This window comes from Pogoniulus pusillus, chromosome 16, assembly GCF_015220805.1.
Source record: "Pogoniulus pusillus isolate bPogPus1 chromosome 16, bPogPus1.pri, whole genome shotgun sequence".
Taxonomy (NCBI): Eukaryota; Metazoa; Chordata; class Aves; order Piciformes; family Lybiidae; genus Pogoniulus; species Pogoniulus pusillus.
The window spans coordinates 12,454,356-12,473,943 of record NC_087279.1 but is presented as its reverse complement, the minus strand read 5'-3'; the positions used below and the strand labels follow the sequence as shown (position 1 = coordinate 12,473,943).

Here is a 19,588-nt window from a genome sequence, read left to right as displayed (position 1 = left end):
GGGTCCAGCAGCCAGATCCAACCAAGAGCCCAGACAATCAGGAAAATTTGTGGTAACTAAGACACATCTGAAGTGAATCCAAGAAGTCAGACTGCAGCTTGGGGTCAGGCTCACTGGTGGTGACTAGAGTTGGGCCAGCCCAGTGATCCCTGAGAACACAGCAGGTTTGAGATGGAGCTGGGTCACCAGTCAGGGTCTGAATCAGCAGTGATTCAGTGATCAATAGTCATACAGGAGCACAGCTGAGATGGGCTGGGATCAGCCCTACATGATGTAACTCAGGGGAGACCTTAGATGATGTTGGTGTCATTAATGTCTGTTAGAGCCCTCTGGCCTTGACAGAGGACCACGCTAGATACAGAGAGCCTTGCAGCACATGGGCACTTTGGGAGCAAGTGTCCTTCATGGGATTGTCTCAAAAAAATCCCCAGAATAGTTTGCTCACAGGTCATATAGACAGGGACTAGGAAGTGCTCCCAGAAAATCCATAATGGTCAAAAGGAAAAATTAAAATAATGAGTGCAAAAAGAAGCTATTCAGCCTCTTTCAGTATCATAGAAGCTCAGGAGGAATCTTGGGCCAAAATTAACAGAGAAAAGGCCTAGAAGTTATTTTTTATTTTAAGCAGGTTGCTTTTTCCTTGCTTCTTTGCCTATACAACCATTCGTGGATATAAAAGCACAAAAAGCACTCAAAAGGCTGAAGATAATAGTGACTATTTGTTCATTTCAGGATGAAATGAAGAACTAAGGCCTTGCCTCCAAGGGCACTGTTTCCTTTGATTTTATATCCACACCCATTCAGACAATCAGTGTTCCAAACAATATTCCATGAAGTTACAGGCACTGAGTAATGCTGTAATAAAATTAATGATTTTTTTTTAATTGGCAGACTTCCCTTTTCTTCCTGGATTGTTCATGGAATAAGAGCAGACACTGTTCATGTGCCCACAAGTGTTGCTTCCTCAAGGGACCATTTCAGCTCTCCAGCTCCTGCAGCTGCCTGTCCCCTTTTACTTCTGACAGATAACATTTCCCCTTTGTTTACTTTCAGAGTGAAAAAAATGCTGTAATATCCTAAGTTTGGGAATAGATCGTTGTGCAAATTATTCATGAGCTATGCATTATGCACAGGGTGCTGTAAGATTGAAAAAAGAGTAGCTTGTTCTGTCCTATTTGCCTCACACAACCATTTCATCTATACACAGCCTTATGCATGGGCCACCTAGACCCATGTGTGACTAGAATACAGACTTGCTGCAGTCTGCATCACAGAGATGTCCTGCTATACTCATTGTCCTGCTGTAGGTGCACCTTGTTTGGGAACTCTTTCTTTCCTGGGGCTGATCCAGCCCAGCTCATGACAGCATCAGTTCAGGCATCTGCAGTTTGGTCCCCACTCTGCTGCCAGTCCAGCTGCAGCCCTGTGTAGCAAACCTCTTCCAAATAGTTCGCATCAATCAGAGGGAAACAACAGAGCTTCCTGTGGGTAATTCTGAGCAATTACTCATCTTTCTAGACCCTTCTGGAAGTGGGGCAGAGCCTGTGGCATTTGGAGCACTTAGATGCAGATGTAGCAAACAGCCATCTGAGCTGTTTGCTACAGGCTCTGAGCATCAGCAAGAACCCACATGACTCGGGAGGAGTGCAATGTTAAGCTGTCTTTCATCTGTTATGTTTTGCTGAGCTTTATTTCAGCATTCAGATGGAGGAACTTTTCTTAAAAGTGCTTTTTCTTTTGTTGTTCTTTTCCAAGTATCTTTGCCAAGAACATTTACACACAGAGTGTGTGTTACAGGTGACCAAGAGCAGCAGCTGGAATTTCCCCTTGAATGCATAAAGACAGTGATTGAGGAAGTAGATAATCACAACAGCAAATGGAACATATTGTCAGGGGAAACAAATCTCTTAGAACTTAGCATTTTGTGAGGCATAGTCCTCCCTTACTCCCTGCACTCCTGCCCTGATGGGGCTCTCACTGGAACATTTGAGTCTTTATTAAAACCCACACCTCCAAAGTTAGAGGCTCTTTCCTTTTCTCAGGAATTGTCATTACTTATGAAAAGCAGAAAGCACCTACGAAAGTTTGCATTTCAGTAAGAACTCCTTTCCCATTGCAAAGAGCAGGTTCAAGCTGCATTTGAGCAACACTTTTCCCTTGGCAGTGATTTGATATGCTATAAACTCAGATTACTTGGGTTGTTTATCTGTCAACAGAGAGAGATGAAAAAAATGTTCTTCATGGAAGTAGTCGTCTTTTTCTGGGTAGAATTTCCAATAGTACATAACCCATTTTGAGAGCTTATCTGTTTAAAGGATGTGCAGGGTTGCCCAGTACTAACAGACCCTGATCTGTTCAGCACAGTCCAGTTTCTCAAATCTGAGAAAGCAATCAGTTTTATGGTAAAATATAGGAGTGTAAAATTCTGAGATTATGGCATTTCATGCCTGTTCACACTCCATTAATGGTGGACCAAAACAGTAAAAGCAAATAAACTTTCCTTGCTGATCATAAGTCCTACAAACCAGGTGCAACATCTACACAAATCCAGCAGTACCAGCCTCCAAATGCATCTTAGGAACTAAATGAATATTCTATTTTTCTCCTTCTCGTAGTAACTTTGACTTCCAGAAACATGCAAAAGAATGTTCTAGGTCTTTTGCTAGCTCTGTAGCAAGAGCAATGGATAGAGCGGAAAGCATCCCAAATGTAACCCTGATTATGCAGGCTTGACAGTCCAAAGAAGATCTATAGAGATAATTCAATCTTTTTGTCTAGATATTAAAGGTATGTAAGTGTTGACAATGAATAGAAAATCTCATTTTAAAAATTGATTATTCTTTAAGAATAGAAAGAACAAGAGTGACAGCTTCTGCCTCTGGACCAACCCAAGGCATACACCAACTCAGTAACTGTGAGGCTCTAGGAACACAAGCAGCTTCATTCAGCCGTGGAGATGGCTTCAAGAAACAGGCACACGGCTCCACTTCATCTCTCTGCAGCAGCATCTCTAGCACTGAAAGTGGGTTTTTTTTTGTACCACAGGACCATATTTCTGTATTGATAAAGCAGTCCTTGGCTACAGAGTTGGTGGCTTGAAACTGTGGGACATTGCAAAGGGCTGGGAGAAAAGAAGGGCAGAGTTGCTCCAACAGAGCAGCACTGTGTGAGGCTAGCACAGCCTAGAAGAACCAGAGCCTTTCTGCAGATAAACACATTCACTAATTCAAATTCATAGTCCTTACAGGCAAGAGGTAATAACCATTACTCACTACCTGCTAACAGTGTGTATTTACACGTACACATACACACACAACCCTCTTTCTGCCCCCCAGCCTGAACACACGTGGTGGTGATTTGGCTGAGGCACCAGCCACAGGAGACTCGCTCTGTTATCCCTCCCGTACCAGCAACACTGGCGTCCAGGACTGGGTGGAGCTGCCTCAGTGCGTCTCTCACTCGTTGTAGTGATGGGGAACCTTTTAGAAAACTGCCTTTCAGTTGGCTCTAGATTTGTTCAGCTCCTGCTGCAGCAGAAGATTGTCCCAGCCCCAGACTCCTGCATGGTCTGAGAATACAAATACAAGCTGGGGCACCAGAATTCATGTTTTTATTGCAGGGAGAATTATGAACTACTTCTGCTACAGAATTCAATCTAAGTATGCAAGTCTAAATAACTTGATTTTGTATTTAAATAAACTACCATTCTCCCTGCTAGTAATTCCCTCTTCTCCAATATAATGTAAATTACACTTTATACATTTCATTTTTATGGTCTTTCTGATTGTATCTTACACTTTCCTCCAACAATGAAAATTATTCATAAATAACAATATATTTTCTCAGTAAAAGGAGGACATGTAGATTATTCTTCCCTTCACTCTTTTTCAAATGTCTTTAGGCCATGTGACAATTACCAATTCACCTGGACTCCAGCTGCTCTATTTTGTTATTGTATTTCCTTGCACTTCTAAAGCTCAGAGGGAAGGAAACCTGGTGCAATGTATGGGACATCCATGAGCTCAGCTCTACACAAGAGACCTGGGCAGGGTAATCACGGCAATAATGGGCTCCTTCCCAGAGAAAGCTGTATGCACAGAACAACTCAACTTTCAGAACTGAGTTTCCTGGCACTTGCTGTAGAGACACTATCCTCTGTCCATAGGCCATCATAGTGAATAATTACAAAATTTCAGGCCATTCTGAGAAGATCAAGCCAGGAAGAACTCTCTAATACCAATGCTCATGCACACCCTTTATCAGTACATCATTTATCAGTGACTAAAAATGTTCCTAGAGAGAAATGTCACGCAGAGGCCCCAATGAAACAGGGTGGCACCTTCAGAACATGGATATCTGTGCATGCAAACATCTTACAACTGCATGCAATTTGTGTGCTAAAAAGCATAAAATTAACACAAAAGTAGAAAGCACTGTGCTATGACTCCCTATCAGTCACCACCAGCTTCTTTAAAATGCTTTAACACCAACAGGCATTTTTCAGTTTTATATGATCTCAGGTGTTCATACCAATGTACATACTGTTTTAAGGAAGTCTTGTGTTAGAGCACAAGAAATAAATTGTGCTGAAAGCTCCTCTGACTGGTGCAAGGAAACACTTGCATGGTTACAAAAAGACTGACTTGAAAAGTCAAAGCTGAAGTCAGGAAGAAAAAGGTCTGTACGAGTATAAAAAGATGTACCAAAACGATGTGAGAGATATCATGACACCCCAGCCTCTGTGCAAGATGGACAAGTGGCATTTATCTGGCAATGGGACAATTAGTGGCCTTACAAAACACTCTGCTGGCTCCTTGTGAGCTGTAAGTCGCCAGCATTTAGAAAGCTGGTCCCATCATGAGACCCAAAGCCTCAACTAAACCAATTTTATTTCCTCTTCCTCTCTTGCTGCATCACCTCTCTGAAAGAACAGACCCGAAACAACGACAAAAAAGAAAGAAACAAACAAAAGAAACACAAAACCCCCAAATGAAACAACCAAAGAAACAAACAAGGGCAAAAGCTATGCTATTACTATTGTAGCTATAGAGACATTTATAAGCCAAGCATAGAGAGGAGTTTCTTTTGAAGCCTGTTGTCTCTTGCAGTACTGCCAAGAGCAGGGAATCAGAAAGGACAGATCGTATTTGGTCTTCCACAAGAAAAACTCCTCACCACCCCTGGGCTGAGTGTCTTTCAAGGAAATAAAACATCCTCTACTGCCAATATCAAAGCTTACATATAATCAGAAGGCAACAAGAGAAAAGGCTTTTCTACCATGTGACAGGTAGCCTGCACTCCTGTCACAGCCCAAACCAAGTGCTCAGAAATACCCTGCAAACATGCAGCAGCTGTACACACAGGGGTGCACTGGGGTATAGCAGAGTACGGAGTGTGCCAGGACAGTGGCAGTGGGGCAGCGCTGCCAGCTCAGCCAGGCACAGAGGACTGCAGAGGGCTGGTGGCTGAGCTCAGAACTAGAGAAACATGTGCTGTCTCGATGGGGTGCCCCCATCTCAGCCTGGGCTTTTATTTGCTGCCTCGGAGAACTTTCTGCCTAATTAACAAACTAGGTGGGGGTTTCTTTGCTTTCCAGACCACCAGGTCACACACCAAAAAAGCTCCCTTTGCTTTTCACCCTGACTCAATTTCTGTCATCATTGCTGTTCTCAGGAAAGCACCAGGCACATTACAACCATTCTCAAAGCTTCATTTCTCCCGCAGCGCACACTAGCTTTACCCTGAGGTAGCTGTGTTCTCTGGCTGAGTGGAGGGTATGTCTAGACAACACATGAACGTGTGACATGTGGCACAAGCACCCAAGCAGCCTGTGCCACATGGCTGTGCATGGAAGCAGGACAAACAAAAGGGGCTTGCAGGCTGCTGACAGTTTGTGCCAAGGTTAGGGTCTGCACTCAGCTGCAGCTCAAAGCAGTGGTGCAAGCATGCTCTTTTTCCTGCATCTACATACCCTGAGAGCACCTTGGTTTTTAAATCTGTGCTTTGCAGCTCTAGGAGATGCATATAAAGAAACCTACACTGGCTCTAATGCCCTGCAAATTGCTGTTGAGGCCTCTGCAATTTGTATCACAGGAGCGACTCACTGTGTGTCTCCAAACAGGCACCCAAGGCAGCAGGTGCTGTGGGGAGTAGTGGGTGCTGCGGGGAGTAGTGGGTGCTGCCATTTCTTCCTGGAGAAAGGCACGTTTGCAGCATTTAAACAGGTCAGAGGAGAGAGACACACTGCAGGCAGTAGTGTCTTGTAAAATGGCTACACTGGAGCTGCAGCTGCTGCTACCTGATGGACCAAAAGGACTATGAACAGAAAGGCAAAATAGAAGCAATGCCTATGGAATGTCACCATATTGTTGGAAAAATCTGGACCAGCTCACATGAAGGACTACAGTTCACTCTGTGGCTCTTCCAAGTGAAGCATGAAGAAGCACTAACAGCTGCCTGCCCATTCTGTCTCTGGTTGTTCTACTGTCTGATCCTTCACAGAATTTGTGCACCTGTAAATAATGTAATGAACAAGGCAAAAGGGTGGATGGGCTAAAACCTCTCCAGCAGCAGTCAGGTCAGATAAAAGCATGGAGGCTCTTCTCACTTAGATCAGTGTAAATCGGAAATACCTCTACTGAGAAAGAGGCATCAATGTCTGTCCCTGTGAACAAGGCTAGAATCAAGCTGACAACAATTAGGTCTCTTTCGCTATTTTTCTCCTCCACTCCAGCTGTTTGCCTCTGCCTCCTTGCCTGCTCCCTGCTTTTGACATGTCAACTAAAACCTATTTGTTCAGAGTCTTGTGAATGCTATTTTCAGAGCTCTCCTTAAAACGTTCAGATTTCAGATGGTCACAGAGTTTTGCCTTTAGATTCAAGCTCCTCAGGGCAGAGACAATGTCAAATCAGCGTGAAGCACTGTGCATACTAATGAGGTTGTAGAAACAGTGAGGGTACATATAGTTAACACATCTTCTCGATACGCTTCCTTTAAGCATTTTGTAATCCAAACTGTCAAGAACCAGGGGCAGAAAGAGCAGGGATGTCTTGCACCTTCCATTAGATTTTACAGCTAAGTACTTTTTCTGGTGTGTTGCAGCCTATCCAATGTAAACATGGCCATACACTGTGCTCTGTAATCAACAGATCATTTTTCCCCTCTGCCATCCATCTTAATTCACTGGCTTCAGTCACTCACAATGGGCTACTCCTGTGAAAAGTTAAGATTCCATTTAAAGGCTGCATTATTACAACTTCTGGTGGTGGTCCATATACACTAATCACCTCCACATACGATTTTTGGCAGGTATTTATGCTTAATTTTCTATTTAAATAGCTATATTATTAAGAATCCACATGTAGTTTCTTGACATTTCACTTCAGCATGAATGAACTCTGAACAGACACTTCCTCCGTTGCAGTGGGTGCAACACTCCTGGGCTCTACAGGCCTATAGGATGGCAGTACCTATCACAGCCTCTTGCTGCTCCAAGGGATGGAGAGCAGGAGCTTATTTTTGGGACTACACTAAATAGATCCCAAAATTACATCATGGCTTTATACAGACATGATGAGGAACACTTCACTGAGTGCTTCAAGGTTTAGAAATGGCAGCCAAAGATTGTGTTGTTCAGATGGCTTCATGCCTCCTAGATGGCAGACACTGAACAAGGCTTGTGCTGCTGAAGTGACCTTTTCTGTTCCCCTGAGTTCATCCTCCCAATTCCAAATGGTAGGGCTTTAATATCAGAATCTAACACAAGCCAGCAGTTCAAAGGTGAAAAGCATTTTACAACAGAATGAAAATCATAACAGCGTTCAGGAGGCTCAAAATGACTCATTTCCCATGGGGAAATTATTGGTATTCTCTCTCCAGCAGCTCTGCTGATGTCAGTGTCATTAAAAAGAGGGAGTGGGAAGACAGATAAACAAAGTCTTAAAAAGCAAGTATGTTCTAACTAGTGGTTATCACTGCACTTAATAATTATGGTACTAATTAAGAGGGTAAGTAACACACCAGCTATTAGCTTCTAGTAATTAGTGTTTTTTCTCTCGATAATAACAAGCTGAAAAGAAAATAAAAAGACCTGAATCCATTTTACCATTCACCCTGTCCACATCATCCAAACCTATTACACATATTAATATTAACCATTAATGCCACAAAGCAATACTTTCAGATTTTGCAGCATCGTGTAGCTCAGTATTTCATTTAACCTGTGATTTTTTACATGCTGGATATTTTTACTGGACCTTGATGATGTCTATTGGGATTGCTCTTGTGCATAATTCAGCTCCTTTAAACCACCCAGCCTTAACACTGCCACGACAAGGTATCTAAGAGATGCGTGCATACACTGATGATCCAGAGCTGGACAGCATAATGCTACTGTAGAAGGGAGAAAACACAGAGAATTTTTTTGTGGGATAAGGGCAAACATTTTTCAGAGCAGTGTTCTCAGAGGTGGGAGACCTGGATTTAAGTACCTGAAACTAAATCAGACAAGTAATAAGCTGATTTGCTCATATACCTCTCAGGTTGTGCTGAAGAATAATTTACAATCCTTTCATCTGTGACACAGGGTTTCTCTGTCTTTCCCCTCAAAACAAGGCTCTGCAGATGTTATAAGAAGCAGAGAGCAGTGCCCAGGTCCAGCTATATTGGGGTTTGAGGAGGCTGATTTCCTTGCAGAACCCAGCACCCACTGACCTCCCCCTGCCCCGTGGTTCTGTTTTAGTCTCAGTGGTGATCAGATAGCAAAGCCTGATCAAAAGCGATGCTTCCTAGGTATGATTTCAAGCTGTGATGAGCTGCACCACCAGGTGCAGCTATGTCAGCTTCTGGGTTGTTAACAGGAGGGAGAAAGCCTCCCCACTGTCCTCTGCTTACTGTGCCTCCGTGTGCACAGGAACTCTGTACCTGAAATGCTGGCCCTGAGACCTTACCAGAATTCATGGGAAACCACCCCATAGGAACACACATGGTATGGATGTGGGTCCTCAGCACCTATGGTCTTAACTCCACATCCATGGCATCAGAGTGCTCACTGAGGAAGTCACAGACAGTGATTTGGTTGCTCAGAAAGGACTGCAGCTTGGGGAAGCAAGGAGCCATATGCTTGGTTTTGATAACTTATGCAGAAAAGAAAATGCTTGAAGTAGGTAAATTGGGTTAAAAGGAAACAATAGAGAATTAAAAAATTCTTGCCTTTCTAATTTTATGAAGGAAAAATTATCAGATGACTATTTGCTTGTACACGTTGCTTTTCTTTTGCTGATTTCAGGGAGTTTATTAAGGAGATAAAAATACTTAATGCTGAGCTACATTCTGCATGTTCACTTTTAAAATAAATCTTTGTGTGGGTGTAATTTAGGCTGTGAGTAGATTAATACTCTCAGATTTGCCCATGGATAAGAATATCTATGAAGCTATATTAGTTACAACAAATCAATATTGCAAAATGTAATATCTTGCTAAAGCTTTTTATCCCCCTAAACAATATGTCTAAATTACTATGTCTCTGGACACAATATAGGGGTGCTAGACACAATTGAAAGAGGGTCCTACCTGGGGTAAAGACAACAGCCACTCTAGGTAGCTGCTACAGAACTGTAATGAAAGACAGTGAAGAAAACGTTACAATCTTATGCTGCTGTCAGTCTTACCTCTTACCTGTATCTTCTCACACACTGCTAGGAAGCTCAGGAATGGTTCTCACTGCTATTGCCTTGAGCAAAGTGGACTTTCCTTGACATTTAAGAAAAAACCCACCCTCGAAATAATGAAATTGAGAGTTATTACCTGCTAAAGCTGCATTCCTATGCTCTCATACATTTCAGTACCATTTTATGAGCAGAGCCACACGTGCACACACATCAGTCCCACTGGGAGAACAGGCTTACTTTATAAAAAATAAACCCACATAACTAAGAGCAAATATGGCTCAGGATTTTATTTATTTTTTTAATTTGCATTACTTAAAATGCATCAGTTGCTAAATGTAAAATTGTTGGTAAGTAAACAGTAGGTAGCATTACAGAGAGGCACTCTTCATAAAATTCTAATTATCCCTTTGCTGTTTGTTGTGACATGCCCTCACCCAGATTACTGGTTTGGACTGATGCCCAGTCTTCTACTCTGAAAATGCAAAGTAAGCATGAGAGGCTTGTATAACCTCCAATTGCTTTTCTACGCATGGCTAGGACATTTTGTGAAGCTTCTGCAAGTGAGAGTAGCTCAGGCTGTCTCACCTGCAGCTTTTCATCCTTCCCTCACCCCAGAGCTACCATTATTTCTCCCCACTGCTCACTCTGCAAAGTGCAGCCTACAGAAACACTCTCCTAATTCATTAAAGACATTTCTTTCAAGATACTGTCCACTGGTACCTTTGGCAGGATCATCTCACTCAGGCCTGATGTCACCCATGAAAGCTTGTTTGGCAAATGCAGCATTAGTCAGTTACTGTCCTGCCCTTTCATGGGAGCAGCTCTAGTTTAAGTTCCCACCTGTGCTCTGGGATCTCAGAGAGAGAAAATGAAACACTGGTCTCAAATCTGCTGAGTTTCAAGCTCAAGGAAGTAAGGAAGAGAAAAGCACCAATGTGTTTGGGAGCATCCAAGTCACTAATATTTCTTTCTAATTGGCAGGGGGAGGGGTTGTGTTCCAGTTTTTGTGTCTGAGCACACAGGGTACAATATTTCCAAGTACAATGTACATACAGTGTCCTCTCAACCCTGAGAGCTGAGGAAGCCAAATTTAGAGCACGTGGTGGGTGCAGCGCAATGACCACAGCTCAGTGGCTGGTGTAGTGTGATCAGCAGTAAGGATCAGGAGGAGTGTAGCCAGCAAATCAAGAGCAGAGGCTCTTGTGAGACTCCACCTTGAATGCTGCATCCTGTTCAGGTGCCCCCATCAGAAGAAGGACATAGAGCTGTTGGACTGAGCTCAGAGGAGGGCCACAAAGATGATCCAAGGGCTGGAACACCTCTGCTATGAGGATAGGCTGAGGGAGCTGGGGTTGTTCAGCCTAGAGAAAACTTCCAGAAGGCCTTATAGCTGCCTTCCAATACCTGAAGGGATCCTACAGGAAGGCTGAAGAGGGACTTTTCATGAGGATGCCTGGCAATAGTACAAGGAGGAATCTGAGGGAGAGTACATTCAGACTGGATTTTAGGAAGATGTTCTTCAGTACAAGAGTGGTGGGACCCTGCAACAGGCTGCCCAGGGAGGTTGTGCATGCCTCCTCCCTGGGGTGTTTAAAGCCAGGTTGGATGAGGCCTTAAGCAGCCAAGCCTAATTGAGAGGCATTCCTGCTTATGATGAGGAGGTTGGAGTAGACGACCTCTAAGGTGTCTTCCAACCTAAGCTATTCTCCGATTCTATGGTGTATCTGGCAATAATCCTTCTATCAGCTCTGACATACTGTATTGTACACATATCCTGCCTTGTCTGTTACACCTCAAGGTTATTACCATTATCTGGCTTAGCCAAACGAATGTAATAGGAAAACATCTACAGTTGCTGAAGGATTAATCTGTTGAATGATGCATGGGTTTTAGAGAAAATGCCTTTGATTTATATAATGCTATCCTAGAGGATATAATTTCAATTAGTAACTGCTAATTTTGATTTAGCACGTTGCATACTGGATATAGCAGGTTTATTATGGTTATATTATTTAGTTTATGATTATATGTATTTACTGAAATGGGAATATATATTAATCAATAGACACACTGATTAACTGGGGATTATTCACTATGCTACAACACTGGAGTAACACAATCAGACTAGTAACAGACACAGAGCCCTGCCAGATCCTGTGAAAGATAGATCTAATTCTGAATCTGATGTGGGAATAAATACAAAATGATGATTATCAGGTTCAGAAATTAATTTATCTGTTATAACAGGCAGCATGCCAGATACAGTAGCTAAAGTACTTGCCCAGAAAGTCCAGTTCTTCTCCAAATGGATGGTTTGTATATCATAATGTGCAAAATATCACTCATCAGGCAGTTTCTTCCAGTATATAATGCATACATTCCACCTGTCAAATACATTTTGATACTGTAATATATCCCATTGTCATACTTCTTTCAGGGCAGTCTGTTTCTAATTCTTCACATGCCTCTTGTGTCAGAACCATATCAATAGCACCTTTCATAAAGTTAGTCTCACAACAGCTACACAAAATCTTTGCTCAGTGCTTTGCATAGAGGTTTGTAAGCAGCTGAGATGCCCTGGAGAAATTAGGACCTGGCAATGCTTCCTTTCCTGCTCTGCTCCCAGGCATGCCCCATCAACACGGGAAGCTGCTAAAGAGAGAGCTTCATCCAAAAAGACACTCTTTCCTCACAGCCTCTGACAAAAGCTGTGGGAAACTTTAAGACTGAAGCCAGAGGGACAGGATCTCTAACTCTTCACAAGCCCTTAGGTAGGCTGCTTGTGAACTCATTCCACTGTTATGCTTACAGAAACATGTACCAAACTAATGTGGGAATAAAGGCTCTATTTGACTCTGGGTTGAAAGAAGCTTCCTGCAGAGCTTTGGCTGTCTTTCATAGTTTCAGCAGCACTCTACTGCCTTGAAGGATGGTGCACCTATACTGAGTAAATGAAAATAGACAGCTGGGAAAGGCTTTGCACAATTCTCTAAGACCTTCCTCAATGCAGAGGCAAAACAAGCATTCCAGGACACTCCCTTCTTCCAGCCTGTGAATTATTTCACAAGTACAAGCCAAAAGAGCAGGACATTCCCAGACATCAGATGGAAGGAAATCAACACCAGCCATGGACAGCTCCAATCACACCATTAAGTGAAGAGTCATCATCTTTTGCCCTTCTTCCTCTGTCAACCTTCTTCCAGAGATGCATTTCTTAGGGTGTTTTCTGGCCAGAACAATCTGCCTGTCCACCCACTGGAGCTGCAACCCTCTGCAAACTTCAGCATCTGCAGCTCCCTGTAAGGAGACAGCCACTTTCCTCAGTTTGTAAGGACTGAAACAATGCCCCATGATCCTCACACCTGTTTATTTAACTGGTTCTGCAAAATCTTCACAACCTGCCTATGTATCTCAACCTTGCAGTATCTCAACCCCCAACAGTCAAGAAACAGTTCCTCACACCTACTCTGTTGTAAAAGTTACGTCTATTTGTCTTGCTCTGGTGGAGAGAGAGGGGGGACAATAGGGAAATAGTCGCTTCGCCAATGGGATGGCTACTGTCATAGCTGAGACTTTTATTTCCTGTTCTGGAACTATCACAGATAATTTTTCCTGGCCTCTCCTCTTTTTTACTGCTGCATTTCAAAATATTCCAGACTCGTCCATATCTTTCTCATCCCACATTGCTCAGAACTAGAATACAGACCTTTTCAGTTTTAACTGAAACAAAACAACAACATTTTGTGAATCAGATAGGATACATCCAACAGCACATCCTAGGATGACATATGCCACAACACACCACATTGTTGGTCTGTATTTAGTTTGTCAACTTCATCTACAGCTCCTCTGTCATTTTTAGCAGCATTTCTTAACTTTGTCCTTGGGGCTGGATATATCACTTTTTTCTTTCACTCTAGATGCTCAACCTCAGTACTTCACAAACAGCACTGGGGCACCCTACCATGAGAAAAGAGATGCCAGTGAGGCAGACAAACTCCAAGATGTGACCTAGATCAAGATCTACATCCAATCAGTATCCCCACAGCAGCTTCTGTCTGTGATGGGTGCCTGTGTTACTGGGTTCAGGTAAGAGAGAAGGGCAGATATTCATCTGATTGTTGGGTGCTAGACAATGTGCAGGGGACCTACTGTACCAAAAGGGAATTGTCACTTGTAGACATCTGTGATTATAAATCATGCCAATGGCAGAGGATCTCTGTCAGCTGAAACCACAAAAAGTACTTCAAGTTCAGCAGAAGCAATTGGAAAACTCCAGAGAAACACAGGAGAGGGCAAATAGCTTTATGATTACCAAGGCTGAACTCAACTACTCTTCCTCAAGCAGATCTAGAGAATACAAAATGCATTAATCTACAGGATTTCCAGGGTCAAGTGCACCAGAAAAGCCACTGCTTGCAGGGTAAGCAGAAGTGCTACTTAGCATATAAGAAGCATACGCAGCAGAGGAAAGCAGACTAGTTCCAGGAATAAAAAAGTCTCCATCCCCAGAGTACAGGCTTGAAAACCATATGCATGTTCCTAAGTAACCAACCCAGTTTTTGAGATGTTGAGGGCTGGCTAGTTCCCACAGAACTCAACAGGTGATGTTGATTGCTCAGTACTTTGGAAAATCAGGTCCAGCTCTTCAGAAGCATAAGCAGGGGCCTAAAATGTGTGATTATGCTCCATTTGAAGTCTGAGCCTCTATACAGATCAATGTGCCTGCTGTTTAGAAACACCTTTTACAACATGCACATCCTTTGCAAGGATGAAAGAGGAACCCTTCCTGGGACAATCAGACTGAGGACAGAAAGTTCCATCTCCACCACCACCACCACACATTCCACACTCCCTTATAAACCTGAATACACTAGCTTCAATTATGAAAGAGAAAACATTAGCAAACACTCCATGTTCTATAATGCAGAGGTAAAGTAATGGAAATTTAGATCTGCAGGAAAACAAAATCCATGATGTGCATACAGCTGTGACCTGTCCTAATCTACTCACAGACAGAAAGCAAGCCAAGAGGTGAGAAAAGCACGAGGCAAACAGAAAGTTAAATACAAGCCTTATAAAATATATTTCCTAATTAAAAAAAAACAACCCTCCAAATATTTGCTCTGAAGCTTTATCTTTCTAGTGCTGGCTACTGGCATGTTTCAGTAAGCACTTTGGTCTGGGGCAGGTCGTGTGCTCAGCCACGTTTCCTTTATTACCACTTGGTGCCTAACAGCTGCATTGGAAAACGCATCGCATCGCTCTGTGAGCACCTTCCCACCTGATGCATGCTTGGGCATCTGTAAGTAGTGATTTACTGCTGAATCACACAACAAGGCTGACTATATTCTTTATAAATTCATAAATCCTGAGTAGGACAGTTTTCCTATTATGGCTGCAGTATTGTTTCAATGGTGTAGCCTGCACTGCTGAAGGAGAGACAATAAATCGTGAGGCTGTGAAATCCATTGTATTTATATATGAGGCTGCTTTTGGTCTCCATTTCCTAGTCACAAATAAACTGAGATCTTTGGAGTTTGCCACAGGGATATTTATAGGTTGCAAATGGTGACACACTAAATCAATTTGCTCCCATATTTTCTCTGGGGTATTTTATTTTTTCCTGCAAGTCAATGAACATTTTCCTCATCCTACAGACTCCTTTCCATGTGGAAAGACTCTGGATGAGCTTAGGCTTTCTTCATGCTCTTCTTTTATACTTATGAGGCTCTGATTTATGCACATACAGTCATGCTCTTCTTCCAGCAAAGAAACTATTTTTATTATATGGCTTTTTTGTTTGTCACTGCTCTATCTTCTGTCTACTAACGCCTCTCCTTAAAGTTATTCATGTAGGAAGCTATAATTCCTATTATAGCTTCTATAATAGTGATTAGTCAAAGTACTTTCTGAGGGTGCTTGGCAGTGTTGCTGTATCTAGGACCAGGACCAGAGGACTAGACATTACCCCATCACAAAACGAAGATGTTCTCAAAACCAGTTGCTGTAGAGTATAAACCAACACAAAGGAGGTGCATCCAAATGGTTATCTACTTGCCTCTGGCTCCCAGAAGTTTAACATCAATAGTTTCAGAGGACCACACTAGAGAACATCTCCTACTACAAAATCTCTCAAAAAATAAGAAGATTAAGCTCATGAAACTTACTTAAGTCATGTTCTAGCTAAGTGAAGAAAACCTCCCTCTTCCAAAACAAATGCTTCCAAAAGGGCAGATCAGGATTTTCTCTAAGCTCATCTCCATACTGGGGAAGTTCTGCAGCAGTTCTACCAACAGCAGTTGCATCAGCCAGACTAACTCACTGGATGCAGATGAAAAGCAGCTAAAGTCTTTGGGAAGTTATTATGTTTTCTATCTTTTTATGTATGGCAATAACAATTGGGGATTTTTATTTTTATCTGTTAAAGTAAATGCAGGTGTGATAAAAGATTCAAAACATTCAGCTTGCTGCTGAAATAGCTTTATGTTCTAATTACAAAAGTATGAGAAATGGGTTGTTGAGCAGTATCATCTGCTGTTCTGCTTTGACTTATTTATTACTTAGTAAACCTTACAAGCAATTTTATAACACTCTAGGCTTGAGCAGGATGTCTAAAGAGCATCTAGACCCCAGCACACATATACCTGTTTAAAAATAAGGCAAAAATCACTATAATTTCTTCTGCATCTGTCAAACACAGAGCTTCACATTACACAGGACACCATTGACAAGATCAGGAGGAGAAATACAGGGTGCAGTATGTGTTCAGGTTAAGTGAGAAGTGATTAACATGTTTTCCCAGTCTGATTTTGACTGGTTTGAAGCTCTAGTAATCTTCTGGTATTTGATTAATCCTTTTATTTCTAGAGCAGTGGTTGTAAAGATCAGAATTTAGACAGGACTACAAATGAGGGAAGATTAGCAGGCCTCTAACTCATCATATAAAGGTTAAGCTGTTAAAACATAAATAAGTGTAGAGACACAGGAGACTAAGAATGCCTGAAGACACTGAACAGGGAACAGCAGCACTCATCCAGGCTCCAGCAGTCATCATGCCATGGAAGCAGGATGCAGAGAGCTCTCCTTTCCTGACTAGAGGTTCCCAGCTCCATACTTGGAACAAAGCACCATGCCAGGAGGTGGAGTAAAACTCTTCTCTATGGCAGGAAATAAGGCCAAGTATACAGCACAGGACAGGAGCTTACAGTGGTGTCATCTCTACCAGTGCAAAACAGAAGGGCACAGGTCACAGAGCCCAGCCACAGACATCTTCATTCTTTAGAAGGTAAAACCTGATTTGGTTATTAAAATCCAACACAATTCTCCAATAGAACACCCTGAAAGATGTTCAGGAATTATTAACCTTAGGATAGTGTCCTCCTATTGCATCTTCTCTTTCTGAGTACTCACAACCATTTCCACACCCTAGTGCTCTGTTGACCTTCCAGCAGTTAATACAGCAAGAAGATTGAACAGATGTTGCAATCTAAAATAACCAGAAACTGATTTGAACTTAAATATAAACCCTAAATATTTCTCCTATTCTTAAAAAAGGAATCTGCTGTTGTTTATCTTCTTCCCAGACAGCAAAGCATTGCACATCTTACCCCTAAATCAATAAAATTCTCATTAAAATTTAAGCTGTTACAAAAGATCTTTGAGTCCTTACTCTGTTTTACCATCATGCATACATATCTCTTTGTAGCATACTCAGGGACAGATCAGCAGATGTGTTGGAGTCATAGAAGAGTAAGAATGAACAGCACACTGTTTCTTTCTGAGATAGCTGCAAGTTACTTGTAAGAAAAGATGTGATGTTTCTGTGGTTGTCTATGTAAAACCTTTGCTCCAGTTTTAACTAAATTAATGGAAACAATTTAATCAGTGTGAAGGCCAAGTCTTTGTAAAGATTTCTAAACCTTTCTAAATGCTTATCTTCTGCTGAAGTCATCTTTTTGCCTACTGACATATCAAACAGGCCAACACTATCAGCGAAGGATGTCCTGGAGGAGACAAAAGGGAATTGCCAGTGTAGACAGCATGGGAAGACAGAAGAGAGCATCACAAAGGTTACCAGATGATGTAGGAGAAGCTGGGCAGTGGGGAAGAGCCTCAAAAATTCTAAGAAAATACGAAGTGGTAGATAAACGTGAAGAGGAAAAAGAGGCCAGCAGAGAAAAAAAGGGCTGATTTACCAGGTGGTCTGTGCTGTAGGCAATGCAGTTGTGCTGTAGATTAGTTTAGCCTAGGACATAAAATGCAGTGGGAATCACAGATTTTTCAGAGGTTGATTGGTTTCAAGTATCCAGCAAGAGGGTAGGAATATCTGGACATATTACATCCCTTTAAAAAATACTAATGGCCTCTGGGAGAGCTGGAAAGCTAGCACTAGTCCAGGAATAATTCCAACAGATTCAATCTCTCTTGCCTACTTCCAGTGAGCTCCTGGACCGTGTGCATGGAAAGCATGTAGCCCAGCAGAATTTCTATCAATGCTGAAGCAGAGATAGACACTAACACGGGGAGCTGCTGCATTTTACAGAAATAAACCAAACAGTAAATCGACAAAAAAAAAATCTGTCCAGTGTGCTGCAAGAACAAATTCCTTCTGCCAGATCTAGATGCCTGTTGGGACCCCCAGTCCTTTCTCCTGAACATGTCCTTACTCCAGAGATTGCCTCCCACACTCTGCTGCTACCACCTTCTTTCCTGCATGGCCCAGCCCTTCCAGTCAGCATCACAAGTGCCTAAAGACAGCCATCCTTTTTGCTTCCTGCTTCTGTAAGTGCAGACAGAAACATGCAGGCAGCAGGAGCTCAGCACCTTCTGCTTCCACTTTATCCTTTGCCTCTCCATCTGTCAAGGGATCTCCAGCTGCAGCAGACACAGACAGTAAATGCCAGGCCCAGAAAGGGGCAAAATGAATGTAGTTTGAATTTTGGATTGGCTTTTTAGCCGTGTCCTTCCCAGAGACAGTGCGGGTACCCTCAGATCTTCTTCTAATTGCAGACCTATAAACCCTAATCTCACCTCCCAACAGTCGAGTGAAATTAGCTACTCTGTAACGCTCCAAAATGCAGCAATTAAACCGAACTGACTTCTAAAGTCTCTGTTAGCAACTGATCTCTGCAGGAGAAGTACTTGCATGTCACTCTCATTTTCAGGTATTTGTAGAGCACAATAGAAGACAGAAAACAAAAGCACTTTGTACCGAAAATACTTTGCACGTGTGCTATTGTGTTCAGCCCACACTGAAAGTCCGTGTTTAGATAAAGATGTTTAGATAAAGAGGCAAAATAGTCTGTTAGGGGTAAAGAAACAAACTGCTGAAGACCCCGGGATATGATAGACCCAAGTCTCCTGAGCCGTAGTGCTGTGCTTGAAGCACAACCTCTTTGCTAAATAGATCAGGGGAAAGGTTGCTTTCCTTACACTACCTCGAGGCAGCTGGTTTGAACACCACTGTATCTTTTCATATGGACAAGAAATTAGGTCAAAAATTTCTAGGAAATTTCTGCTGCCTATTTTAGAGCATGGTTCAAAAGATCAAAGGAGAGAAATTCTATAGAAACCTGTGTGCAATCTCATGTGGAAATGAAACATTAACAGGAAGAAATCTTGTGACTGAATACTGCTGAGCTGACATCCAGGGGCTTACCTTTGTAAAAAGCTCAGTACAGCTCTGCAGCAGCAGAATGTAAGGCAAAGAAAGCGAGTAAACTTAAAACAACCCTTCCATCAGCGCCCACCCCAAGGACAGAAACACCATTCGTTTTGTGAACATTACAGCATCGTTCCTCCCTGCTCCCATCTCCACCAGCAGCTTGGCTGCAAAGAGCCACTTTAGCCTTTTACCAACAATAACAAATCTTACCCAAGCTGCCGAATTTTTATCAGTAGTTAGAGCTCCTCACTTA

At 42.4% G+C, this 19,588-nt stretch overlaps 1 long non-coding RNA gene across 9 annotated transcripts in view; it reads right to left on the bottom strand.

Annotated features, from left to right (window-relative positions):
• The window catches only part of LOC135182430 (uncharacterized), an 87,870-nt gene that overhangs the window by 10,010 nt on the left and 58,272 nt on the right, over positions 1-19,588 (bottom strand). For 6 of the 9 annotated variants that reach the window (XR_010305205.1, XR_010305202.1, XR_010305206.1 and 3 more), the window contains one exon: positions 11,646-12,052. The exons of the other annotated variants lie outside the window; for them this stretch is intronic. This is a non-coding gene — a long non-coding RNA (uncharacterized LOC135182430). Of the gene's footprint in view, positions 1-11,645; positions 12,053-19,588 lie in introns of those variants that run through there. 9 annotated transcript variants of the gene reach the window in all.